Here is a 26,886-nt window from a genome sequence, read left to right as displayed (position 1 = left end):
TGGACCGCAACTAAAACAAGATTGTAATCGCACACGAAAACAGTCGTTGACCCTTGCAAAGCTACGAGTTCGACGAAGATTCCGTCTGGTGCAGACGATGTGCGTGCAGGAGCTGCGGCGGCTGCAGCGTGGTGAAAAGTGGAATCCTCAAATTGACGTCACGCGCGAGAGGGCGCCACTCCAAGATATCGAAGCCAACTATCCTTGTAGCCCTAAAAAATCATTTCGACCACGCGCAGGCGTTTCAATATTGTCCTCATCTATCTACTGCATCCACCGTAATCTCTATATGGGTCTAGGATACCATCGCCCTGTGCGTATCTGATCCCTCTCGTGAACATCCTATTAACTGCCCAAACTTATCGTCCTACCGCATCACATCTGCAGCGGTTTCTCTTTATTTCTCCAGCGGCTATATATGTCCCGACTCGAAGACTATAGACGAGAGACGGGCTGCCGGACACCAACATACCGGCCACATGCAGTTGCCTATGACCATGAGGCCCACAAAGCGCTCAGCAGCCTCTGCGGAAAACAGGCCAGACCTAACGTTTTCGTTACTTCTATAGCCATTTCTCGATTGAAAGATGACAGCATAACAAAAGAGCCCCGGCACTTGAAACTTTCTAAAGTTTCACTCGCCCTTACACTACTTCATTGCAAACTTCTTCGAAAGTGTGTGTGTGCGTGTGTGTTGTGCGTGCGTGTGTGTTGTGTTTGTGTGTGCGTGTGTGTGTGTCTGTGTGTGTGCGTGCGTGCGTGCGTGTGAACAGTCGTCGTACGAATGTCTTTTGTCATTGCGACGGCTATAAACCGAAAACCCCTTCGACCACGCTAACAGTGCAGCCAGTTCGTCATGCTGGACTGTCACGGTTCCCAACGGAATACTCAGTATGACGTACGTGCGTTCCCGTCCCTTTCGCAACCATCGTAAATCCCTCGCACGCCAATCACGCCTTCAAGATGACGCTTCCTTTTTTTTTCCCCTCGGTGTCAAGCACTTCGTAATTCTTGGCTCAATCAGGCAGTGTCTAGGCTGGGCGTGGCGGATTCTGCCTCCGGGTGGAAATTCGGACGAGTTCGGAGCAAAGAACCGCTCTTCTGGGAACACGCTGGCAATAGCGTAGATGAGGTTATTTGAAATAGAGAAAAAAAAACGCTGGATAAATGTCGGGGGACAAATGAAGCACCTCCAGATATGTCCGTGGGCACTGTCACAGTTGCTTTCTCTTGTTTTTTTTTTTCGATGGGCTCCTTTGATTCATTGTTATGTACGGAGAGTTCCAATTGCCTCCAACATATGAACTTTATTTCTTTGTTCTCCCTTAAAGGACTACTACGCGTGGACCATTTTCCCCTGGAGCATAGGAGCATTTGAGGTCATACTCGTCGAGGACTTTCATTGGCAAGGAAGCGAAAAGCTACGGCAAGAAAAGCCCAAGCAAAAGGGGCTGCTTCAGAACTATTCTACATTTTCGTCTATGGCACTAAGAGGTGCGGAAAGAGAGAACAGTCCCTACACATCAACATAACAAAACAGAACAAGAAAACACAGCTGCTTGCGAAGCTTGGCGTATTTTCGGTCCGCTTTATATTTCACTGTGAGACCAAATTTGGTATTATCGCATTTGGAAAGTAACCTGACGCAACAGCTGTTCCTAGAAGCCAGAAGGGCTTCCCAACGCTGCGGGACTCCTTGGCACGCTTATAATCATAATAACAGCTCGATTTTTACACTCCAAAACGAAGATGATTGTGCGAGACATTATGATGGAGGACTCCGGAAATTTCTGGTGTTCTTAAGCGCACTTACATCACACAGTACACGGGCCTCTAGTCTTCCATCTCGATCGAAATGTTACTGCCATGGCCGAAATCGAACCCGCGACCTTCTGGTCAACTCGTAACCGAGTATCGTAACCGCTGCTCCACCCCGCCGAACATGTTTGGCCCGCTAACACATCTCCGTAGCATCACCGTATACGCTTTGCTTTGGAGCTTCATAGTGACAGAACAATGTCTGGAATCATGCGTGTACAACTGTAGACGGGACTCTATGCTTGTTTTTTTTTCTTACAATATCATTATGCCCAACTGCGTATCGCCTGCTAGCAATACATTATTTTTTAATCTGATCGATACACCGATCCTATCGCCACAGAACATCTTTTCCTTACATAAACGCAACATGGAGTCGTCATTTATGTGGGTACGCCAACAAACCTTCTAGCAGTGAAAAGTTCTGATTAAACTATCTAACGTGATGCTTGTCTAGCTACAATGTTCTTCAGTTTAAAGTAGGGATGGTCGATTAATATTTTTAACTAATAAACAAAGAGTAATTCACCGCGTTGTCTATTTATCAATGTCTAAGAGAGTTTTTATTTAATCCCCTTAATTGTAGTCGCTTTCGAAATAGCCGGAACAGCTCATCTTGATGCATATAATTTCAAGTTTATTAAGAAAGAATCGCAGAACACAATACATATACGATGGTGCTACATTTCCAGAAGGAGGCCTAAATGTAAAAACTGTGGGAGGGCTTCCTAACAGAATTGAACAAAAAATAATTAGTAAGCACAGGAAGTAAGTTGAATACAGGTACACAGATATAATAAAGAAACTCATATATACACACATGTAAATACATATGTATCTATATGTGTACACGAAAAACCTCAATATTGGCAACACAATAACCATACTTATTAATACGATGAAAGAAGGTATGTAAAAAATAAAAAAAGATTATGAGGCATAAAATCAATAAGGGCAATGCAGAAACGGAGTCGTATGTTAATGAATTGTTGAGAGCAAGTACGTTTTTAAAGATGAATGAAGCTGGTGTAATGATAACGTTTTCAATTCATGGTTGAGAGCGTTCCAAATGAAAATATAGTTCGTACACTTCCAATGCCAAATATACCAAACATCAATTTGCAACTTTCAATATGCCAATGCTGCGAAAATTCACCAACCATTACGATACTGTTAAACGCGAATACTGAGCAGGGGCTATGTCTGAGCGCAGCTTTGCGTTGGGGCAAGGCTGATTGTGTTTCGATGCTGTATGCTTTCCCCAAGGTATCGGCTATGCCATAAATCATAATTTATGTGAAGTATAATAGCGCCCGCTACGCCAGTATTCGTCTTTCTGTAGATATATAGGTGAGGTACGAATCTGTAAGATGTTTTGTGCACCTAGTCGATGCAGCACGTCGCTGATGACGACCAAGAATTATGGCTGAGCACTTCAGAGTAGGTGGGAGACATTAAACCACACGCTCGTCACTAATTTCGCGATGACTTTTTTGTACTCTTCTGTAATGCGATATTACGTAGGTTAACGTGATTTCTTGTGCCACATCGCACCGCTAGAGAGCATTTTAGCAAACGACCTTCGGGCACCAGCGTGACTCTGTGGTAGGATACTACACTGACACGCAGAGGGTGCGGGTTCAAGGCCCCTCCCATCTTGGCCATTTGTTTTTCGTCTTCATTCATGTATCTGTGTTACGATGGCGACGGCGACACCGCTAAACTCAACGAGGGATCGCCTATAGAGCTATACTTCAAAACTCAACAGTGCGTGACGGTTTGATGAATAATTTACTCGGTAGAATACTATCTATATTTGCTGCTTATGAATAGTCACGTGACAAATAGCACATGGTATCAGACCGAACAATATACAAACTCGAGAAAATCGAAATGAAGAGAAGACTCGGTAGATCCCACGTGCCTTGGCAACCGATGTTATTGTGCGAAGCGCGGTGGAAAGACGATTGTGTTATAAATGTTTTTTTCATTTGGCGAGACGTTACGAAATGACGCTGAAGATATGTACAGATGTTGTACGCGCAGACATATGTTTAACAGTGGCATATATGTTTTATATAACCAGCTGTTTAAGGTTACGTGTAACGCTGCCAATATAAAGATGGATAGTGATAAACCAGAAGCGGTAAGCTGATATGTAGCGCTTGTACTCGCGAGGATGGTAACCCTTGACAGCGCTACATAAATCAACTTATGCGGACAAATCGACTTCCGTGCTTCCGTGCGTCCGTCCGCAGTGCCCCACTTGTCATCATTCACCTCGTGGATATGGTGTGATTTTTTTTCCGATAGGGCGACCGATGTGTTACATTACTTTCGCACCACTCATGAAACTCCCCCATAACGCTACGGGAGAGTTTCGCATAGCGCCTGCAGTGGCCACGGCGTCGAGTATAGCTTGACTTTCTTTCACTTTGGCCGGCGTCGCAACGATACGCGAGGTGCGTGCATGTGGGTAACGCGCTCACCTTCGCTAAGCTTGAATGTCCGGTTCATGAAACGAGGTGCACTCTTGATTTGTTAACAAGATAACAAAAACAGCAAGTGGAGACGTCACGCTGCAGCACAGCGCTTGGACGAACACAGGTGCTGTCATCCATCGCCGTAATAAAATACCAATTAAATGTTCAGTTTACAACAGCGCTGTTGCACCATGCTTTGATCAGCATCAATATTAAGGTTCAAGACCAGCGTGAATATTGCTGTTAATCTTCGCAAACTGCGAAGATTGTGAAGGCGGGCAACCTCGCATCAGCTGCTAAAACCTAAGTGGTTCGACGGCTGCTCAGGTGGGTTTCCGCTAGTTTAAACGGCCAAATCGACACATCCAGGAAACAGTGGGTTTGTGGCAGGAAGATTAGGGTAGCGCTAATTAACGAACTCTTCGCGCGCGATACAGTGGTCATGACGGCGTGAAATTGATTGTGCCGACAAAGTGCATAACCCTGTGCTACATCGTGAAGCATGATATATTAAGATGTATACACATGCAAAAAGATATGTGGAAGAACAGAAGCACCACATCATACTCTAGCAAAAATGAAATTGCTTGCACATGAACTCCAGATAGAAGACTCGAGATCTTATGCGTATTTACAGACCGGGCAAATCCCATAGACTGACCATGTTCCTTTCCTCCAAAGCATTTCGTTGTGGCGAAGAAAAAAAGAAACAAAAACGCGCACTGCTCAAAATGCGACTACCACGCTGGGAAAAAAATGGGGAAACTGTGGTATTGCTTATGACGGCTGAAATGCGGCCGACGCTGCAGAAAAAAGTTTTTTGTGGAATGAAAGCTCCGCATCTTCTCCTTACACAACTTTCTTTTCTTTTTGTTTCCATTTGTTGCCGGCAAGGTTTATTCCCTCTTCACCTTCAATTCTCGTCACCCGTCGCCCTCGGCTGCAAGTTGGATTTCACGTGCCAAGCCGATCAGCGCTTGGGTCACTGCGTCAACCGCAAAATACCACGCGAAGGACAACGCCGAGAACATAACAAATACATATTAACAAATACGTATCAACTCATATTGCTCGCTGAGGCGCGTACGAGAAAAAATGATAAATATTTCTTCCTGTGGTTCAGTGGAATAAATTGCTTTATCTGCTTTTCGTGTTCAGATCACTTTTTTTTTTGGTCCACCAACTGGAGAGCCCAAGGGTACGTTTCTCTCTCTCTCTCTCTCTCTCTCTCTCTCTCTCTCTCTCTCTCTCTCTCTCTCTGTCTTTCTCTTTCTGTCTGTCTATTATTCGGTTCTCATTGTAATATTTTTTTCCTTATAAGTCCAAATCTCCCCTCGGGCGTTTATTGTTTAAGCTTTTCCCTCAAGCGTGAAAAAGGTCGTGAGAAAGGAGAAAAAGAAATATGGCCTCGCCTTGTTTCTCATTCTCTCACTTTCATTCTTTCGCTTGCTCAAGCAGCTGTTATAAATGTGATATGACGACGCGTAAAGATAATAACGCATATTTCGTGTCATTGTTAGATCTTCCGTAAAAGCGAATTTCGACAAACGAGATTGCGAACTTGTCATATTATGGGAGACGCCACATTTCTTTATCGGAGATAATATACTTACCCTTCGTTAACCAGTTGCTCCTTTAATGCTTGTAGCTGTGTGGTGTACTCACAAGCAAGAAGACATAGGCTGAATCGTTCATATTTTTTTCAGACATTTTTGTGACACGGCCGGCTGTTCTGTATAAAGTAATCTGTTCATTCCGATGCCTCTGTTGACCGCATCAAATGCGAGACAGGACCATCAGCGTCTTGCATTCCTCGGCGTAGGGAACGAGCAATGGAAAAATCATCACAAGATGGCTGCACCATTTAATATTCGTTGTTGGAGTTTAACATCCCAACACCATGATACAATTATGAGAGACCCCGTAGCCAAGGGTTCCGGAAATTTCGAACCACCTGGGATTCTAGTGTCACCATTACATCTCAGACCGACGAAAGGGGTACGTCATTGTGAAGTCATCGTCATTTCACAGTGATGTCTCGTAAGGTGACGCCACGTGATCACGTCATATCGTAGTTTGGCCATAGTTTGTTCATGGAGGCAATGCAATACCATGAGACGCGTGCTTCCAATCTCGGAGGGAATATAAAACCACCGTGAATTGCAGAAAGCTTTTGACGGTGGCGGGGAAGCAGCAATACATCGGCTGAGAGGAAGAAGAATATGACTTTCGGCTTCCAGTCATCAAGTGAATCCATAAGTATAACCCTGTGAGTTTCCTTTTTATGTTGCCGCTAATCTTCTTCCGACTTTTCTTTTTATGCTGTTATAACTTGAATGTTTGAGGCCGTAAGCAGGAGCCACGTGAGTGTAATGGTTAAACTGAGCCATTCCGATACATTTGCAATGGACGCAGCTTAATTTTTTCCATCTGCAGAACCCTTAGTAACAATAATGCTCGGTGTTTCACGAGCCCGCATCACGATACGATTAAATAGCACACATTATATGGGAAAGATCTGGAAACTTCGAACCCCTGGAGCTCTTTAACGTGTATCAGAATGCAAGTACACAGATATCAGTGCAGAATATCGACACATCGAAATGTGGCAGCCGCGGCCGAAAGCTAAAAGGACTCTTGCGGATCGACGGCCTAGCAAGCACTGTGCACAAGGACCCTTGGCTGTTTTTCTGCAATCTGCCGAGGCTCATTTGCAGGCAACATTCATCTGCGGCGCGGACGTGTCTATAGATGCATTTTCAAGATGAGTATATATATATATATATTTTTTGCTTTTCAGTGAAAGGTTCTCTTCCTCTTTCTGTCACTGTCTCTTCAGTCCGACATGAAGTAACGGCTCCTCTGAGGGTACTTGAAAAGCGAATGTACCTCCATTACTCCTCCACTTCAGTTGTCGCCATTTCGACCTGTCCACTAAATTGAGTAGTTGAAATATTATGGAGAGCCGCATTCATTAGCCATGCGCGGTGATTTCTCGTCCACGTTCTGTTCAACACCTAATTTTCTGCATCTCATTAGCTCCATAGTTGAATACAGCGCAAAGTAAACGCGGGCCCGAATTCACGCAGGACCGGTGCTCTCCTGTGTGCATTCTTGTCCGTGTTTTACTTCGCGCTGTTTTGAACTGTGGATACGTACCAACTGGGTCGCATTGGCGCTTTTTTAATCATCTCAACAGGCGCGAAGGCGCTGATTTCCCCATCCAATTACATTTAACGTGTTCGTATTGCAGAACTTCAAGTGCAGAGCCCTTCAGGGGCCCGGCTCGTCATTCATCCGTACATATCGCCCCGCCGCGTTGGTCACTCGGCTGCCGACCCCCAGGTCACGGGATCAAATCTCAGCTGTGGTGGCTGCATTTTCGACAGAGGCGAAAATGTGGTAGGCCCATGTGCTCAGATTAGGGTGCACGTTAAAGAACTCCAGGTGGTCGAAACTTCTGGAGTTCTCCACCACGGCGCATCTCATAGTAATATGATGGTTTTGCGACTTTAAACCACAGATATTATTATCATCCATACATATCACGTGGCGTGATCACGCTCGCAGTATACCACCCAATACAGAGTGTCACAAGAGAGAGAGAGAGAGATAAAGATGCAAGGAAAGGCAGGGAGGTTAACCAGACGCACATCCGGTTTGCTACCCTGCACTAGGGAAGGGATAAAGGGGAGAAAATAGGTTGCAGAAAGATGAGAAGGTACACAAAATCACGAGCACACTCGGGGAGCACACACAGTTTACAAACGGTCGCTCAGGTTTGTTGACTTCAGGTAAAGTAGCAGTGCTTTAGTTGCTTTCTGCGCAACTGAGGCAGATGCCCAAGGTCCTAGTATCTTCTGCACACAAAATGGTCCGGGGTCAAGTTGATTCAAAACCATCCGTAGCTGGCATCGCTGTGTCACAAGGTTAGCAATGCTCAAATCAGGGTGACCTAGATGAAGAAACAATATCTAAGATACTATAATTAACAGAAATCGTCATGAAGCCATCGCAATAACTGACCTAGATCGCTAAAAACGTGCAAAAAATATGTGTTAGACTCCAGGACAGGGTATAGATGGCGCCATCACCTCACCGAGCAAGTGAATGCCCCTTGCGCTTCGTCAGCGCAGCGTTGTTCCTGCGTCTTATAGGGAGGGAAAACAACTTGACGGAAATCGCTGCACACGACGAGCACCTCACCTATCGTAGCAAGCAGAAATTCGATAAAGCGCAGCAAGAAAAAATTGCGCACGTGTCGCAAACAGAGCTCGCGAATATCCCAAACAGGATTCTGCTCATTCTCGGGAAATCCTACAACATAACTGGCACGTGACGTCACAGAGAAGTTCTCTGTGCTGGGTACCTGAAGATGGTGGCCACCGTGACTTTTTATTTCATTGGAGGGTGTCGGTGTAGGGGTGAAGGGAGAGTTGTGCTGCCCCCGCTTTTTTTCTGTTCGCGAGCCGTGTCATAGGGGAACACACAAAAAAAGTTGCAGGAGTACCGGCACTAACCTGATGTCATTACCTCTTGCTCCGTGAAGTTTAGGCAGCATCTTAACCAGCTAGTAGCTGAAGATGGCGGCCACAATGACGTCAATGCAAATTACGTATGTTTCAACATTGGCGCGACGCCTTGGTGAGCGGAGCAGTGGGATCTTCATGAACGGGAATCTCTAGAGGCGTGTGCTGCCTATGCTACGCGTTACCTCAGGCTTCGAACTGGTGTTGCTGTCATACGTATTTTTTCTTTATAGCGAAGCATTTCTTCGCGGACTTCAGCGACATTGAGCGTATCTATTCATCTATTTAGCCACCTACGACTTTTAGCTCTCCTGGCTGTTTCGATAATGGTATCGATATCAAACTTGGTGTGACATGATATGACTGTATGAAGAGCATATCTGAGTAGTCATAACATAAAGATCATTATATGTATGCCATGAATGTCATGATTTACATTTCATGGTCCTGTAGCTCTTGCAGTGGTTTCGTTCACATGGCATGTTGCAAAACTGGTACGGTATGACATGATTGCATGCCGAACACAGGCGACTGACCCTAACATCAAAATCATGAGATGCGTGTCATGTAACAACATGACTACATGCTACACTCATGATGCGCTCACGACTGTTTCGCTAGCGTCACATATACCAAATTTGGTATTACGGAACGTTAATGGATGACGAAGGTATTTGACTGGTGCAAACATGATAATCATGAGATGCGTGTCATGTAACAACATGACATGCCGCGCTCATGATTCACTGCCGGCCGTTTCGCTAGCTTCAATTATACCAAATTTGGTATTACGGGACGTGAATGGAGGACGAAAGTACGATACCGGTGCAAACATGATAAACATGAGATGCGTGTCATGTAACAACATGACTACGTGCTACGTTCATGATGCGCTCGCGGCCGTTTCGCTAGCTTCACATGTACCAAACCCGAAATTAAGCGACGCGAATGGATAACATAAGTAAATGACACATCCAAACATAATAATCATGACATGCGTGTCATGTAACGACATGACTACATACCACACTCATGATGCGCTCGCGGTCATTTTGCTAGCTTCATATATGCCTAATTTTGTAGTACGTGACGTCAATAGATGACGAAGGTATGTGACTGGAACAAACATGATAATCATGAGATGCGTGTCATGTGAGAACATGGATGCATGCCACAGTCAAGGCACCAATACATTTCGACGTGACGCAGTGCGCGTGCTCGTCAACGTTCATTTTGTCGCGTCACGCCGGCGCTGCCACGCCAGGCGCCGGTTATGCCATATACAAGCAGGCGCGCGCCGCCCTGCGTTGCTTTGACGCATGCGCGTCCAGCGTCCCTCCGTTACGAAAAAAGGCAGACGCAGTGCTGTCTGGGTAACGCATCAGGGCGAAATGCAGCATGTCGCATTTCGCGCCAGTTGCCTTCGGGCCGCGCTGATGGACGCTGGTCGCGCCTGGCGTTCTACTATAGAGTGCTCGCGTTTTGCTAAAGTAGTGTCACTGTGCCCAGCGTGCGCGTGCGTTAAGGCTACATTGGAGGAAATTGGGCCCTTTATGATGCGCTAGTGGCCGTTTTGCTAGCTCCACATATACCAAATTTGCTATTAAGTGATGTCAACGGGTGACGAAAGTATATGACTGGTGCAAACATGATAATGCTGACAAGCGTGTCATTTAAGAAAATGACAACATAACACGCTCATAGCCTGCTCGTGGCCGTTTTGCTAGGTCTACATATACTAAATTTTGTATTACGGGATGTGAATATATTGCAAAGGTAAACGACACATCCAAACATGATAATCATGACACGTAAGTGATGTACGGCATCATTTACCTCCACCTCGTAACATTGTGCTGATTTTAGAGTGACGTATCAACCTTCCTCATTCGTGCTTCCCATATCACCGCTTGCCACTGTACATGGAATCTGCTTTTTTTTTTTTGTTCAATTCGAGCTGTGGTATTTGTGTCTCTTGTCTATAGGCTTGTAATCTTCCGTTTCATTACTCACAGCTTCATATGTTTTTGACCTACTGCGAAATTTCTTGATCAGTTTGTGTGTGTGTGTGTGTGTGTGTGTGTGTGTGTGTGTGTGTGTGTGTGTGTGTGTGTGTGTGTGTGTGTGTGTGTGTGTGTGTGTGTGTGTGTGTGTGTGCATGCGTGCGTGCGTGCGTGCGTGCGCGCGCAAATTTCAGCCCCATTGCTTAGTACTCGTGCATCGCGCTTACTATGTCGATAAACGGACGTTCATATGTGGTATTTCCAGAGAAGGCAAACGCGTGACGAGGAGACAAAGTTGTGTCGATGAGATTAAGAAGTTTGCAGTTATAACATGGCAGAAGAAAGCACAGGACCGGGTTGATTGGCGAAGCATGGGAGAGGCCTTAGCCCTGCAGTGGGCGTAGTCAGGCTGCTGCTGCTGCTGCTGCTGCTGCTGCTGCTGCTGCTGCTGCTGCTGCTGATGATGATGATGATGATGATGATGATGATGATGATGATTGCTGGCAATTTTGTAAGCTTTAATAATTTCTGTCATTGCCAACCATAAGTATACTGTGGTGTAGAGATGACGCACATTGAGCAGCATACAACAGGTTTGTGTGAGCGGGCTTTTCTCTGTTTTTGTAGACGACTTGTCGCACCCTTCGCAGCAACACCGCATTAGTTTGATAAAATCTTGAAATCGACGAGGTTATGACTGGTTTGCTACATGATCAAGTTGCTAGGATCCTCGCATTTGGTAAGGACAGTGGGTATATTTCTCCGCGTTCATAAAATGGGCCTGAAGCACCACCATCATCATCGATGGTGGGTAGCATGGGACATGGGTTTATCCTCTCTTCCCCCCGCCTCGCCCCAAAAAATTTTATAATGAGCTTCATTAATTCATTAATTCATTCATTCATAAATTCGGCGTTTATATGATATAACCCACCAGTCGATTGAGTGCGCTTTGAATAAACAAAGTTTTCTATCCTCTTAACATTTTGTCATATGCTACCATATATCTTGAATACGTTTGCACCACGCAACAATATATAGCCATCTCCACTCTTTCTAATAAAATAATAAAAAATTATGTGATATAATTTGAAATAGTGGCATAATTTTTTCTAACAGCTTAAATTGTACTATACATAAATGTTTCGTGTTTCACTACAACTTTGTTACCGCAATGCACTGCTAGTCGTGATGACGCAGTAATCATGTGTAGTTTGATCAGTGCGCCCTCTTTTTTTTTTTTTTGCTGCGCACGCGTACGCGAGAAATATGGGAGATTTGTAGACGTGCCTTCTAGCGGTTTTAACTTTCGTACACCCGAAACGTGTATGTAAGCATATTTATTGGAAATAAATGAAACTAAACTGAGCTCCTGTCATCTTTGGCTAATGTCGAAGCTTATGACCGTGTCTTCGCATCAGGGGCGTAGCCACATTTTTCTTTTTTGAGGGGGGAAGGGGGGTAAGCCATACTTTATGTATGTAATTTCGTGTATATGTGTGCGAGTTTGCATGCATACGCAATAATTATTTGTAAAAAATCTCGGGGAAGAAGTGGAGCACCTAACCCCCACCCCCCATGGCTGCTCCCCTGATTCGCACATTCATAGTTCATCACGAGTTTCATCACGAGTTCTTTGGTTACATTTACGTAAGCTTCTATTGACAGTCATCGAATGAACAATAACCAAACAATGTCACCTCTTCTTGAGTGACGTATTTTCACGTAGGCTTAGTTTAGATATATATAAGGGAACGGTGTTTTTGAACCTGGTGGAGGAGATGATGTCTTGTTTCAGTAAAAAAAAGCAACTCCGTGCTGGTTTCTTGGAGATGCGAACAATTAAAACATTTAATGTAGCACTGTTCGCGAAAATATGAGGAGAGCTTAGACTCAAAGAGAAACGTACGGAAGACGAAATAATCATGATCATAACGTGAACTGGTATTCAGTTTCCTGCAACACTTGAATGAAAAACTAAGGGAAGCAAATAAACGTGCATAACACGTGAGTATGGCTGTAAGCTCGTTTGCATATGTGCGCATGTACGAGCTCGTGTGCGTTTGCGTACTGACACTGAACTCTCACTGGAAAGAGCCGCGTTTCCTTAGCAACTATCCAGGGAGAATCGCGGAGTACTTGGGCACGCTATATTTCACTTTTGCGACACGCGGCCATGCCAGCGACGTGTTCGTTGTTCTCCTTCCGTTATCTGATCCTTGTGACAAAGCTCGAACAGCCTCCGTGTAACGACGTGAAAGGATTCCGCATTTCGATATCGGAAAAGAAAAAAAAAGGGGTGCGCGTTCCATTGTTCGGAGCTCGCGTCTTGCCTCTTATTTTCGTATTCAAATGAGCGAGTAGAAGGAACAACCGTTCTGTAGGCGAAGCGAGCAACATTGAGAAGGATCGAGCTTGCCTCCGTACGCCTCTTATATACTAACGGGATGATATGAAGTGAAGCGGACTGAAAAGAAAGAAAGAAAGAAAGAAAGAAAGAAAGAAAGAAAGAAAGAAAGAAAGAAAGAAAGAAAGAAAGAAAGAAAGAAAGAAAGAAAGAAAGAAAGAAAGAAAGAAAGAAAGAAAGAAAGAAAGAAAGAAAGAAAGAAGGAAATGTGCGTCTAAAAGTATACAGTCACGCGATGTGAACAGGTAATCTTACTGAAGACCAACAGCGCAATTCCGTGTGCTGCGCCTCGGGACGTTATACAACGCGGACGGGCACATTCGAAGCGGAAATAAACAAAGGGAGTGTGCCGATTCTGAGGAATCCCTTTTTTTTCTCGAGTGTCTGTGCGTGCTCAATGACAGGAAAATTACACAGCGCGCGCTCCTTGACGTCGAAACACGGTTCTGTTCCGGTAGCATGCCTCATAATAGCTTTTTGCGACAGAGCTTTCTTCTTTTTTTTCCCCACTCTGCAAAGTGGTGTTTCAAGTCACGCCGCTCCGTCTGGGTCGAGTGTATAAGAGGCACTCCTATTTCGTCCATTGTGAGCATGCGACACGGTGTTTCAAATCCCTTCATTCGCCTGCATGCCCTTACGTCGTCTCAAAGATTCATCACCTCTTTGCATCCTTCATCGCTCTTCCAGTGTATGAATCTTTGATGATTGGTGTTGTTGATAACGCAAGGGTCATTATGAATCTTTGTTTGGTTATAGGTATGGGTAACGAACTTCCTTGGTAACGATGCTGTTCAATGTTCTTCAAGGGACTGAGTGCCCTTTTATTTAGCTGCGTTACACAAATTGCGTGCTAGAAACATAAGGCTTGGGCTAATGGTTGGAGCTTTAGGTCAGAGGGCTTCGAACCAAGTGTTCGGGAACGCAAACCACCGGATGGTTAAAAAACGCAAGGAGGGTATAAAAGACCGCGAAAGGTTAAGGGACCCTACAGGTACTGGGCCACTAATGTCGGGGCCCTAAAGTTGACACCTTATGACTTTAGGGTCCGAAGAGGCAGAAAGAGCAAAACGCCGTTCAGAGATCATCATATCAGATGCATTCAATTACTTCCTGCTTATAACCAGTGATGGCTACATCAGAGGCGAAAGAAAAGTTCGATCCAACACAGCACCACTGGGAGTAGAATCTTGAATGGCATCTTTCACAACAAGGAACAACGCCTAACCTACTCATGTTTTGTATTGTGCAGCCAGCTCTTTGTTCCAAAAGTGCGAGCGACGACCATATAATCTTAGAAACGTCAAGATCATAAAGCGATATATTAATTTACAGGGTCCCTTGTGCATTCACTTAAGGCTACCCAAAAGCGAACGCCATTTTCTTTCTTTTCTTCATCAATGTACTTATCCTGCCCCGCCACCCTTCGAAAGCTTTTTACATCTAACGTGGTTTTGCAAAGCTTCCTGAATCGGAGCTGCCTCGCCTGGTTTTACATTGCCTCCGTGATCGCTGGACCACCTTTGACCAAGCAACGATTTCAACACGTCATTTGACCTCCCTGCCTTCCTTATTTCTCGTTTCTCTCTCTTTCAACACGTCATCATGTGATGTAATGCCATGTAACGTCACATTACGATGAGATCATAATGACGTGACATATTTGTACTCTATGTCGCTATCGTGATGTAATTGGTCTCGGCATCACGTGATGTTTTGTAGCACCACTCGTCCTCGACTCTGCTGAACGGCGACGCCGATGGTCAAATCTCGCGCTTGTTATGCATCTAAGGCCTTCGCCTTAATAATATCTAGTGCGTTATCATGCAAAATCTCGATATTATTATGACAGACTCCGGCTATTTTGACAATCTGGTGTGCTTTAACGAGCGGCGACATTGCCCAGTACACAGGCCTTTATAGAACTTCACCTCCATCGAAATACGACCGCCTCGGTCAGCATCTAACCGGCAAAAGGCATCAACTAGCACAACGTTCCAGTCAACTTATTCATTTAAAGGGTTTGCCGGGATTATTACGAGGCCAATAAGAAGTGCGGGTGGTTTCACCTTATTTGCAACGTTATACTACATACTAAACAGATTCTGAGTCTTATACGGAAACATTGAATTGGAAGTCTGAGCAAGAAAACATTGCGACTCCACTGGGATACTGATTATGGCAATAGTTTTGCATGGCCAATCAACTTGATGTCGTGACTGGTAGAATGACTCAAAAAGATCATTATTCCATGTCAAATTGAACTTTATGGAGGCTCTAGGTTTCATATCTATGGCAACACTCAAACAAAAGTAGTCAGCGCATGCAAGCACATTAGTACAGCTTTAAAATCAGTTGTGAACTACACAGAAACACCAAGTAAATATCTTTAAATTGAATGCTAGGAATGTTTTTGCTATAATACACCTGCACGAACGGGAAGCAGTGTTTATAGGTTAACCTACGCTGTTGTTGCCGAATTTTCCACTGCTACATCTGCAGGAAAACCACACTGTTGAGCGTCCAACATTTTTAAGAAACGATGTGGATGGACGGATAGGGTCGCTGAGTAGGTCATTCGAAAAGGCAACGTTGGCAAGTGACGTCCGGCTGGAAATGCGACGCCCCGACTGATGAGCAGCACATGGACACACCTCATTGCAGCTTTTCTCAGTTTACGGTGACGTCACAGAACATAACATAACCGACAGTGGAAGCAAAATTGCAGTGACACGATTCCTTGTTACATCTCAGATTTCCTAGAGTGAGGGAACAATTTTAGTTGTGTATGCCCCATGGTTCATTTGTTTCGCCACTCCTTTTCAGCATAGGAACGAGAAAGCTAGCGATAAAGCTTTAGGGGAGGGAAAATACCGAGTACGTGCCATTTAAGCCAATGAGATTACAGTGTGGGCCCAAGAAAGTTCGTATGAAAACAAACAGGATTTACTGCAGAGCGCTATCTCTAAAGTTGAGAAATTTAACGCAGACTCAGGAATGCAACGCCCACAAGAAACCTTTTAGTACATACCCGTCCGGTGCTCATATTTGAGAAGGCAGCAACGGCCAAACATAGCGCTACACCTTAACGGCCGGCCTGTAAAAGAGTTGAAAACATTGCGCATAGTCGGTCTGTCGATTCAAAAGGACCTCAACGTAGACCACACCTTAGTCAACCTGGGGAAAACCACGACAAGCGTAGCATGCGTGATTCATCGAGTCACCAAGAATAAGAAAACTTTCCCAGAAGAAGAAACGAACAAGCTAGTGTGGACTTTCGACATAAGACGATCACTTATGAGCTCTTGTTCCAGAAACTATACAGCAGAGAGACTCACCAGGTAAGTGCATTAACACGCACAGCCTTTAAAACCATCCTATAAGACTGCTATTCAATAGAAGCACTGAAAAAATGAAAAGCTGAGCTGTTATTCTCACCAGCGGGAAAAGCTCAACTCAACTGAGCAAGGCAGATCCTTACCACAAAAGCTAGGGTACCCCCTAAGACCCCAATATTGCGGAGAACACACATTTCTTCTACTCCATGAGGTCAGAGAACAGAATGGCTTCTCCCATTCCCAAAACCATGAGTGTCAAATGTCATACGAGTAAGCGAAAGGCCAGAGCCGGAGCTTTGCAAAGGCAGTTCGTACATCATCGACACGAGCACTACAAAGACGCGTGTAAAATAGCGAAAGACAAATGCACTGTCGCAGCGACAAATCAATCCTGTACAATCACAGCAACCATACGAACTGCCTCAGCATGGCAGAGTAGGCAGCTGTAGCGTTGGTCATACGAGATGCTGAATACAAGACCCAGGACGCCCAAGTTATTTAGGAGTCGCAGACAGCAATGCCGTCAATATCTGACCGGAGTTGTATCGACAATTACTGCTGGGAACACACATTCAACAACATCACGCTGTCATTTTGTGTCCTGTGCAAGCGGGGCCAGAGGGTAATGAGAGGGCAGACGGTATAAATCGCGGATTTAGTATCCGAGTACCGATAGCGACTCTCGAAGAACCTCCAGTCACCCCGCGCGACATCCTGGAGGCACGAAGAAAATAAAGGCAAAAAGACAGTCCACCACACCCCAAACTTTATATTGGGCAGGCTAGAGACTGGAGCCGGTTACAGACTAACACGTACCCCAATCTATTATTCCCTAACAAAATCCAACGGACGCAGTACCCGAACAAGCGTCCGTGGTGTTGGGAGCGGTCATCTTTCACATAACGTGGTGGTGTAGACTCAGGCCAACCGAAATATTCTACCTTTTTTAGGGGGGAACCCCTTCGAGAGGCAGTGAGGGCTGGCTTGCGAGCAAAGATCGAGAGAGGCAAGTTGCTCTGCTTTATCAGGCCCAGCGAGCTGCTAAGGCCAGTGGGGCCCTGGGCTATACGGGACCCACCCACCTTCGCCCTGATTCCCTTTCGTACAATAAAGCTTCTACTTTCACTGAAGCGTTCCGAGCGTGCACGCGCCACATGACTTTGACCCGCTTACAGTCTAAATAAAATTGCTGAACTTGAAAAACGTCGACGCGTGACGCCGATTGGTCAACTGTTGTCGCGTCACTCACTGTCACGTGGAACGTCCTCCTTCATGTTCTTCGTTTTCCTAGTGACCAATTTCAACGACGGTGGCAAGATAAATCAAAGTACCGTAGCGACATCTCACCCGTATACTAGTTGTATATATATCATGCACATATGTGACATAACATCCTAATGGTGCTTTTTGGATATAAACCCTGCATTATTGCGCGGGTGATTACAGCGGAAAAACTGAAGGTAGATTATGATACTGACATTCCCATGGCCAGTGTTCTTTTATTTCCAGCGCGACGACGCGTTCAACGCTTTCTGTGCTGCGGGAGAATTCGAACTGTGTCCAATTATCACCATAGACGGGCGTGGATATATCGTCAGTGCTGCCAAAACGGATGCGCGCGCCTGTCAACGGTGATGGCTGCATGGGGAACGACGTTCGCGATATACCACTGGGAATATTTGCCGCCGTTCGCGTTTCATTTTACGCCGACAGCACATCTTGTCATGCTCATTGGTGAAACGAAGTTCTAGATGGAGAACATCAAAAAGGACAAATGCCGTGCTGCTTTGGCAGTATACTGTGCAAAGGATCAGCCCTGAGCTGCTTGGTCCAGCAGTGCCCAAAACGCGGTATAGAATGCGTCGATGGTGATGCAAGATTTCATTTATGAAAAGAAAAGAGAGTAGGTGCAGATGTCAAGGGTAGTTTCCTCATTCCAGGACACTATTTAACGCCGCAGCTCGCCCGAACAGTCGACCTCTTCTATCACGTAGAGAAGTCGGTAGAATTCATTTGTCATGCCTTAAAAAGCATTCTTCTAGTGACCTATACACACCAAGTGAGCTATTTATTTATCTATCTATCTATCTATCTATCTATCTATCTATCTATCTATCTATCTATTCACGCTCTATTATTCGGATGAACATTCGGAGTACTTGTTCGAAACTCCGCGGGAGCTTTTCTCTCGTCTCGTGAACGACCGCCAAATCGCGGGCCTCACATCAATTATACATCCTTTTGTTCCGCCATCGCGACAAATATTTGCACTCCTTTCCGATTCGCTTCGCGCAGCGCTGATTTCTTTTTCGTACGAAACGGTTTCTTCTTGCTCGGCAGCGCTCATTTGAATAAGCTGCAACCGACGGAGCGATTTCGAGCGCGCACACGACTAAAGCCGCACATTTGAGCGAACGCTTGTGCGCTGAGTCGGCGCGCGAACGAACGAAACATTGAATGCGTCGAAGAATCGTCGCGTCGGTAATAGAGAGAAAGCACCGCGCAGATCCCGCTAATTGCCGTCAGACTGAAAGAGCGCTATAGCGTTAAGACGCGCTAAGAACCTCCCCGTCCCGTCCCCACCTAAACAATAAATAACTAACTAAATAAAAATTATTGGAACCGAATTGAAGACTTCTTCATCACTGCCACCTGCGCGGAAGCTGTTCCGTTATGGAAGCGTACAAAAAAATGTAAAAATGTTAAATGAACGCACCGAGCGAGAAGTGTGAGCGATTAAAAGAAACTAAAATGGAGTGGGCAGATCCCGTCCATAAAGCCGCGAGCGGCTTTATAGTGGTTGTTATGGCAACCGCTGAACGAGCAACTTTGCAGCGAAAAGGCCCCGGGTGGCATGCAGAATATATCAGCTCGTAATGAGGTGTTTGGCGAAAACAAAAAAAATGAAAAAAAAGCAAATGAAAGACTTTTTTTTTTTTCAAGGCGCTCGCAAAAAGCTGTTGGCGACGGGGAATATGCATGCGAGGAGCGTGAAGCAGAAGAACTAAAAAAAAATCGGAAGTAAAAAAAAGAAAACTGGGGGAGGTAATTTAGGACTAAGAGTTGGTTATTTGAAAGCCTCCACCGCTGCCACGGACTGCGGGGCTGGTTTAAGGGGGGCTTTTCGCGGCTCCAAACTAGATTCTCGGCTTCTTTAAAGCGAACTAAGATGTGCACATGCGTGAGGATGTATGTCTAGTCTTCTCTTGCGTGTGCGCGCCATAAAAACAAAAAGAACTCTGGAGAATCTTCCCGCTCTGATTTTTTATTGCTTTAACAATTTGATTTTGTAGCACTTGGAACATCCGCAGTCTGAGAATTTCGTTTTTCGTTTGTGTTGCCTTCGTTTTTACCTTACTGCTAGCACCGACATTATTTGTTTGCGGTATGCGGCTGGCGGAAACGTTCACCGCTGATATTTTCGCGACAAATTTGTCTTGATCAGCAACATGCGGTACTTTCCCTTCATAGCTACAGCGACGTTCTTTGCGCTAATTTGCATTTAAAATTTTTCCGGCGAGCACCGAGCGGCTATAGCTGTCAAGAGCCGGCGACCACACCATGGAGTCAAAGGATGGGCTCTTGGTGACAAAAAAATAGTAATAATAACGGCGTGTCAACCGACGTCACCGAGAAAAAGGACAAAGCTGACTTGCATGTATGTGTTTGTGACGTCCTGAAATTGGGCCATTAAAGATGATGTGGTGCCACCATTTTATTGCATTAGTTGCAAAACTTGTTCCATTTCGTCGTGAGGGGTTTTTTAAGACACTTCTTTGTTGTTTATTTATTGCAAGTTATATTGTCCGCCTTTGCGTTGTTCTTAAGCGCATGCAGGACGACTTTTTACCTTCTTTTGGGTAGAAGTTGGTGGCACATTTTACATTGAAAGCTGTAATGAGATGCAAGGGTCGCTTTTGGCACCATAATTGTCCGCCGCCGCCCGTGTCTGTAACCACCGCCAAGTGGTATACGAAAAAAATGAAGTAAATTAAGAACATTAAGGAAAATGTGATTCTAACCCGGGTCCCCGGCGTGCCGGCCCAGTATCCTACCGCTGAGCCACGCACATACTTGAGGCTCTATTGCGAACTGCCTTTAGGCAAGCTTCATGCCGGGAAAGGAATGGTGTTAATATCAGTGACAAAATGTTTTAAAAACACGAAGGAACAAGCAAGCGTCAAACAATATGAATATTCTATCAAGTAACTTCATTAGAAAAGTTTCATGCATTATTTTAGAACGTAGTCAGTCACAGAATAAAAAAAAAACTCCCCAAAATTTCTTGCTTGTGTGAAAAGGGTACCGCACTTACCCTAAGAATGTTTAAGGATGGTGTAGTGATAACCATTTCGAATGAATTCTCTCGTTCTTTTCTGGTCTCCAAAGCGACGAGTCAGCCTCTCAGAGAAGCTACTTTCTCGTTTCACGAGCCCACACCACCTGCTTTGACAAATAACAGACGTTACGCACGAAATCATCCGGGTAACCCCTCCCCCCCCCCCCCTCCAACTTCGTCGCCTCTGTTATCTCGTGGCATGGTCTATGTATCAAGGCTCAAGCGCTACCACTCACCTTCAATATACTGTGGCTCCATAGACGTGCCAAGTCATCGCTTTTGCCGCCGGGGGTTTATCGAGTGGTTTTCACAGACCTTCTTAGTGAATATATGGAAACATACCTTAAAAGGTGTCTAAAAGGAAGTGGAAGAAGTTGAAGTTCAGGTGTAATCTACTGTGGCGCAATCAGGTAATTGAGTCCATAAACAAAGAAAACTATGTCAACGCCACTGTAGCATTGCTTAAAGCTTTCTTGCTAGCTCCACAAGTGCACAACCGAACGTTAGTCGCTCACTGGTGATCGCGAGAAACCAATATGTGCAACGTCGTAACACTGCATGGTCTGATTCGGGGGGTCCAATTCCGATTACCTACACGTGATCACGTTCCGATTATTCGACCATGTGACTTAATTACAAAAGAGAAACCAAGGTTTCCTAGAGCGGCGTCTAAGCTTTCTAATCACATTATCTGTTCACTTATTATCTTTTTTGTCGCTTTCAGGAAATTTTCACGCCTCATCAAAAAGACAGAAAGAAAAAAAGGTAGGGAAATAGGTGTCGTAGCTTGGGTAGTTATGCAGAGGTAGTATAGCATGAGGCGAGCGTGATCAGCCCGCAATCGGGAGGGCGAACATTAGCGACTAGAGAGCATCCGATGAAGCAGTCCTATTGCCGCGACTAGGGAGCGTGGTGTCCTAATTGAGTTAGTTTCGCACGACCCTGGTGGCAAGATGCGTCGATAATGACACGGCAATCGCATCGCGTAAGTGCGGCACGGAGTTCGTGGTGCCCTGCAGCTCTCCGAGGTGTCGTTTGTGCGGTGGCCTCGATTGTCGATCGTGACTTTTAAGTTCGGTCATTCTTTCTCATTTTGTCGAAGGCAGTGAGCTAGAAAATAGACGGCTAAATAAGACACGCTGACAACGGGTCAATAAGGACGATTCATTCGAGAATTCATCCCTAATACCTGCGCTTGAGAGCGTTCGAAGGTTATCGGAGTTGACGTTAACGTGAGAAACTGTCTCGGCAGGAAGACACAACGAATACAAAATTACAATTTGGTGGGCCGCCGCGGTAGATCAGTGGCCACGGTACTCGACTGCTGACCCCAAGGACGTGGGTTCGATTCTGGCTGTGGTGGTCACAATTCGGTCCGTGTGACGACAGTGCACGTTAGAGAACACCAGATGGTCAAAATTTCCGAAACCCTCCTCTTCAGAGTCTCTGATAAGCATGTCGTAGTTTTGGTACATAAAACCCCAAATATTATTTTATTATTAAAATCACAGTCTGGCAGTACTTTACGTGTGCATGTTGCTGCCGCGCGAATATTTAAAATACTGAGTCTGTATTTCAATCTAAGAGAAAGTGAGCGCGATGTATTCAACGGAATAATACACAACTCTATATTTTAAAATATAACACATATGGTGCCTTATGCATTCGTTTAACAAGACTCGAAGGCGAAAGTCGTCCGGTGTGACTGTCGTCATTATCATCCGCGTCTTCGTCCCTGCAGCATCGTCATCTGTGCTTGAAAGGTCACGTAAGAGAGAGAGAGAGATTGATTGATTGATTGATATGCAGGGTTTAACGTCCCAAAACCACTGATGATTATGAGAGGCGCCGTAGTGGAGGGCTCCGGAAATTTCGACCACCTGGGGTTCTTTAACGTGCACCCAAATCTGAGTACACGGGCCTACAACATTTCCGCCTCCATCGGAAATGCAGCCGCCGCAGCCGGAATGAGAGAGAGAGAGAGAGCACGCCAGAGTTTCCCACAGCATTTAGTAGAAGGAACTCCAGCGCTAGTGTCCGTGGGAACTACAACGCATGGCGCTTCCACCAGCAGGGGATTGATGGGTAGCGCATGGATTTGTCAAAGCTTCATTCGTTCGACTCCATATGGCTCCACGCGGCTTGCATCTGCTTTGTCGCAAGACGAAGTTCTGCGAATGTTCTGCAGTTTTACTTCATCACCGTAACTTTCTTAGGCTGACACATTCAAATCAGCTCATCTAGTTCACAACGACTCATTGTTTCATCCGAAACAAACACCAAAACACAACAATAACAACAAGTGTGTTCGATGCCGCAAGCGCGAAAGTTAGGCAAATCAGTCAACTACCAATCATTCTTATGGTGACTGAGCGGTCGCAGCGCAAACGTTCTGTTTAGGTAATCAAACTCTATGGAGAGAACAACCTTATTAGAGTCAAGTGCAGACACTGAGGTGTCCCCATGCCATTCAGCTACCCCAAATGGGGACCGGCAGGTCTAACCTGAGGGTTCTGCCACCTGCACCGCTTCCAGGCAGAACGTTTCCTCGCAACACATCCTTTGAGTTTGTAATCCAGATCATCCCGACTTAAGCCCAAACTCCATACGCGCGAAAATGCACGCGACAGCGACGAGCGACGCTATGAGCGACGAAACAGGGCGTTCGCGCGACGTGTCGCGTGCTCGTTTTCGCGCGATCGCTCGGTTCTCCAGATTTGGAAACCGTCGCTCATCGCCCGGAAGTGCTGGGCTCAAGCAGCCAATAGCGAAAAACCGGAAAAGACGAAGACTACATAGGTGCACGTGACCCTGCCCGAGTCACGTATGCGCAACAAGAAATGACGCAATGTTTATTACGCATGCGCATATAAAAAATGCTGCAAGGCAATAATAAACACTTTCCGTTCCATTACACAACAATATATCTTATTTTTAAATTGGAAACCGCTCGCTACGCGGTTTTCTTGGTGCGAGTTGACGGCCTCATGCCAGCAACAGTGGAATTCGCTCGCCGAAGCCGTCGCGTGAATGGAGTTTGCCTGCGCGAGCGACTGATCGCGCGACGCCGATCTACGTCGCGTCGCTCGTCGCTGTCGCGTGCATTTTCGCGCTTATGGAGTTTGGGCTTTATTGCAAGGCCGAGTGGAATGCGCTTCTGAGCAGCCCATACTTTCAAGGGCAGACCCTGGCCGTCCAGGTCATGTCAGAAGCTGTGTACTTTGTGTTGATGCTGTGGCCGATAGCTATGATGATTTGTGGCTCAGCCTTTTATAATGAAGCGGCCTTTTTCAACCACGCTCTCGTTATGCGATTCACATGACGTCACGCCGGTGCGATTCTACGCTTCTGCAACGCAACGTTACGTCAATGTAAGTGACTTCCTGGGCGGCGGGACATCTGGGTAGAATATCTATTCAAAGTGGCTTCAAATACTCGCGCGGATCTGTGGCAGCATACTTGACTGCCACGCTCAGTGCCTGGGTTGTAATTTGGCCCCACTTTACAAAAACTCACTAGACTCACGTGAGCTTCTGTGGCGCACAGCGTGTTTTCACAGCCAGACTTTTTAGCAATGGCTAAAGACAATCATCATCCGAACGAGTACATGTGGCCTAAAAAAAACTGCCATCACCATAAATATATATGCGTCACAAAAATTGGGCCCCACTGACCACAGGTTCACTAAAAATCAAGAAGGAAACAATTATTCTCACAAATAACTGCGAAGTGACAGCGGCGTGCCGAAGACCCCGAGCACGTGCAGTGAGAGCATTTTAGGAAACGGGCTGAAGGGCAACAATGGCTCAGAGAGAACCCCGAAGCGACGGAAGGCCTAAGCCCACGACGACTTGGCGTATATACATTTATGAGAGGTGCGAACGGTTGCTTTGCGACTGTCTCAGGAGTTTCGGTATTCATTTAGGACAGTGGCTCACCTTTAACCGCACCACTCTGAGAATCATCGCAAAAATAACCTACAGAATCACATCTATAAGCGCACAAACAACAAAGAAACGACCTAGAAACAGCCTGCATCACATACCTAAGGCCTAATGAAAACGGAGAAGCGACCAGGTAAGTCTTAAGGATCGCCCAGTTTCGCTGTTTCACGTACTTAGCGGATTTGTATAAGCTTCGCCATTTTCTTTCAAGTAGGATGTTCGATGTGGCAGTTAATGTCTTAAAAGGCGCTAATTGAGGTATTAGTAGAGTGACCAGTGACATACATTTAGTTAGTCACTTTCTGGAGTGTAGTTAGTATACAACAAAATGCTAAAACTGCATGGGTATCACTTTGCCTGATCTGCGACACATCCTGGTTTTGAAGTATACAGGGGGTCCCACATAACTTCAGCCAAGAATTCGAAAATTAAAGACACTTCAGTGGCGAATTGAACCAAACGCGTACTACTCGCACTAGCCTGTAGGTACTCATGCTATCTTTTTATTTCTTCCGATACTAATTAATTATTATTTTTAATTACCTACTTAATTATGGGCTGGAAACCCAAAATATGATCACTGAGACGTAGATCACTTTAGAAACCACCGACTAAATTGCTTCCAGTACGTTACGTCTAGCGCTGTAATTTTTCCCGCGTATTAAATAAAGCCCGAGAAACGTGAAAAGAAGCCGTGTGACGGACCGCGAGCGCACAGCTATGGTGCTGCTATAGGCTTTCTTTACAATGCGAAGAAAATAACAGCGCTGGACGTGTCGCACAGGAAACAATTTAGTCAGTGGTTTTTGAAAGTGTTCACATCTCAGTGTTCATAATCTGGGTTTACAGCACATAATTTAAAAAATAGGTCATTAGGAACTATAAATATTTTTATGAGGAGAAATACAAAATAGTCCGAGTACCTACAGGCTAGTGCGAGTAGTATGTGTTTGGTTCAGTTTGCCTTCTAAGTCGCTTTCACTTCCAAATTCTAGGCTCAAGTTATGTGGGACACCCTCTATAAACTGTACTGTAAAATTTTCCAGGGCACTTTTTTGCTCATAATGGAGGGTTGAAGACAATAACAATATCCCTCATATTTTTCAGGTAATAGAGAAAAAAGCCCCAACTTCATGCGCAGTAAGTACCAATGATTGCTGATATTGTCACGGGGTCGTGACGTGGCCAAAGACAGGAAACTTCGTGTTGGGATTTAACTGTTTATTTGGGCGAACCTGTGCCCGGTAAAGGGAAAGTCTAATTACAGCAGCAGTCTTGCACAGATAGCAGTCTCGGACTGATAGCGGCGAACGCAGCGTCGGCCTTCGATCAACAACTGACAAGCGGCGAAGCGCGTCGGCATTTATACCCTTGCCGTCGAATGTTCTAGCGTTATCGCTGGCGGTGGCGTAGGTTCCAGAACAATCCGTACCGTTCGCACAGTGGGCGTGACCTTATCGAATCGATCTACTACAGTCCGGAACCTTCTCGAAACCTGCAGGCGCGGTTTGCGCCGAGAATCGTGTGGTGTTTGGGAACGATAACAAAAAGGAACGTGGCAATATCTTTCCTCAGGTCTTTCCACAGAGGGTGGCCCTTTGACAGGGTGTGATCCCTTACAAACGTGTTTTAGACCACTCAGTAGGCACAATCACATCTATAGATGAAGAATAGCTGACATCATTAATCCATTCTCAGATAACATTAGTCGTCAGTTAGCTAACATCAACAAATGCTGAGTAGTACAGGTGATATGTAAGTAAATTCAGTAGGCGGAGTCGCGTAGCTTAGTGAGTCGTTTTGTGGAACTTCTTGATTTAAAATCATCACATCTTCGATTTCAAATTGTTAAGTGAAATAACAGAACGGGGGTCAAACATTAAAACGAAAACATTGCTCTTAAAATACAGCCTACTGTACACGCGAGTGCTGCGTCCTTCGATAACCTACTTAAAAAACCTATCAAAACTCGAAAGCAGACTTTGTATATCAGTACTTGTTTTTTTACAAGGACCTTCTTTTTTTAAG

This window comes from Rhipicephalus microplus, chromosome 4 (genome assembly GCF_043290135.1).
Source record: "Rhipicephalus microplus isolate Deutch F79 chromosome 4, USDA_Rmic, whole genome shotgun sequence".
Lineage (NCBI taxonomy): Eukaryota > Metazoa > Arthropoda > Arachnida > Ixodida > Ixodidae > Rhipicephalus > Rhipicephalus microplus.
This window is presented reverse-complemented; position numbering follows the sequence as displayed.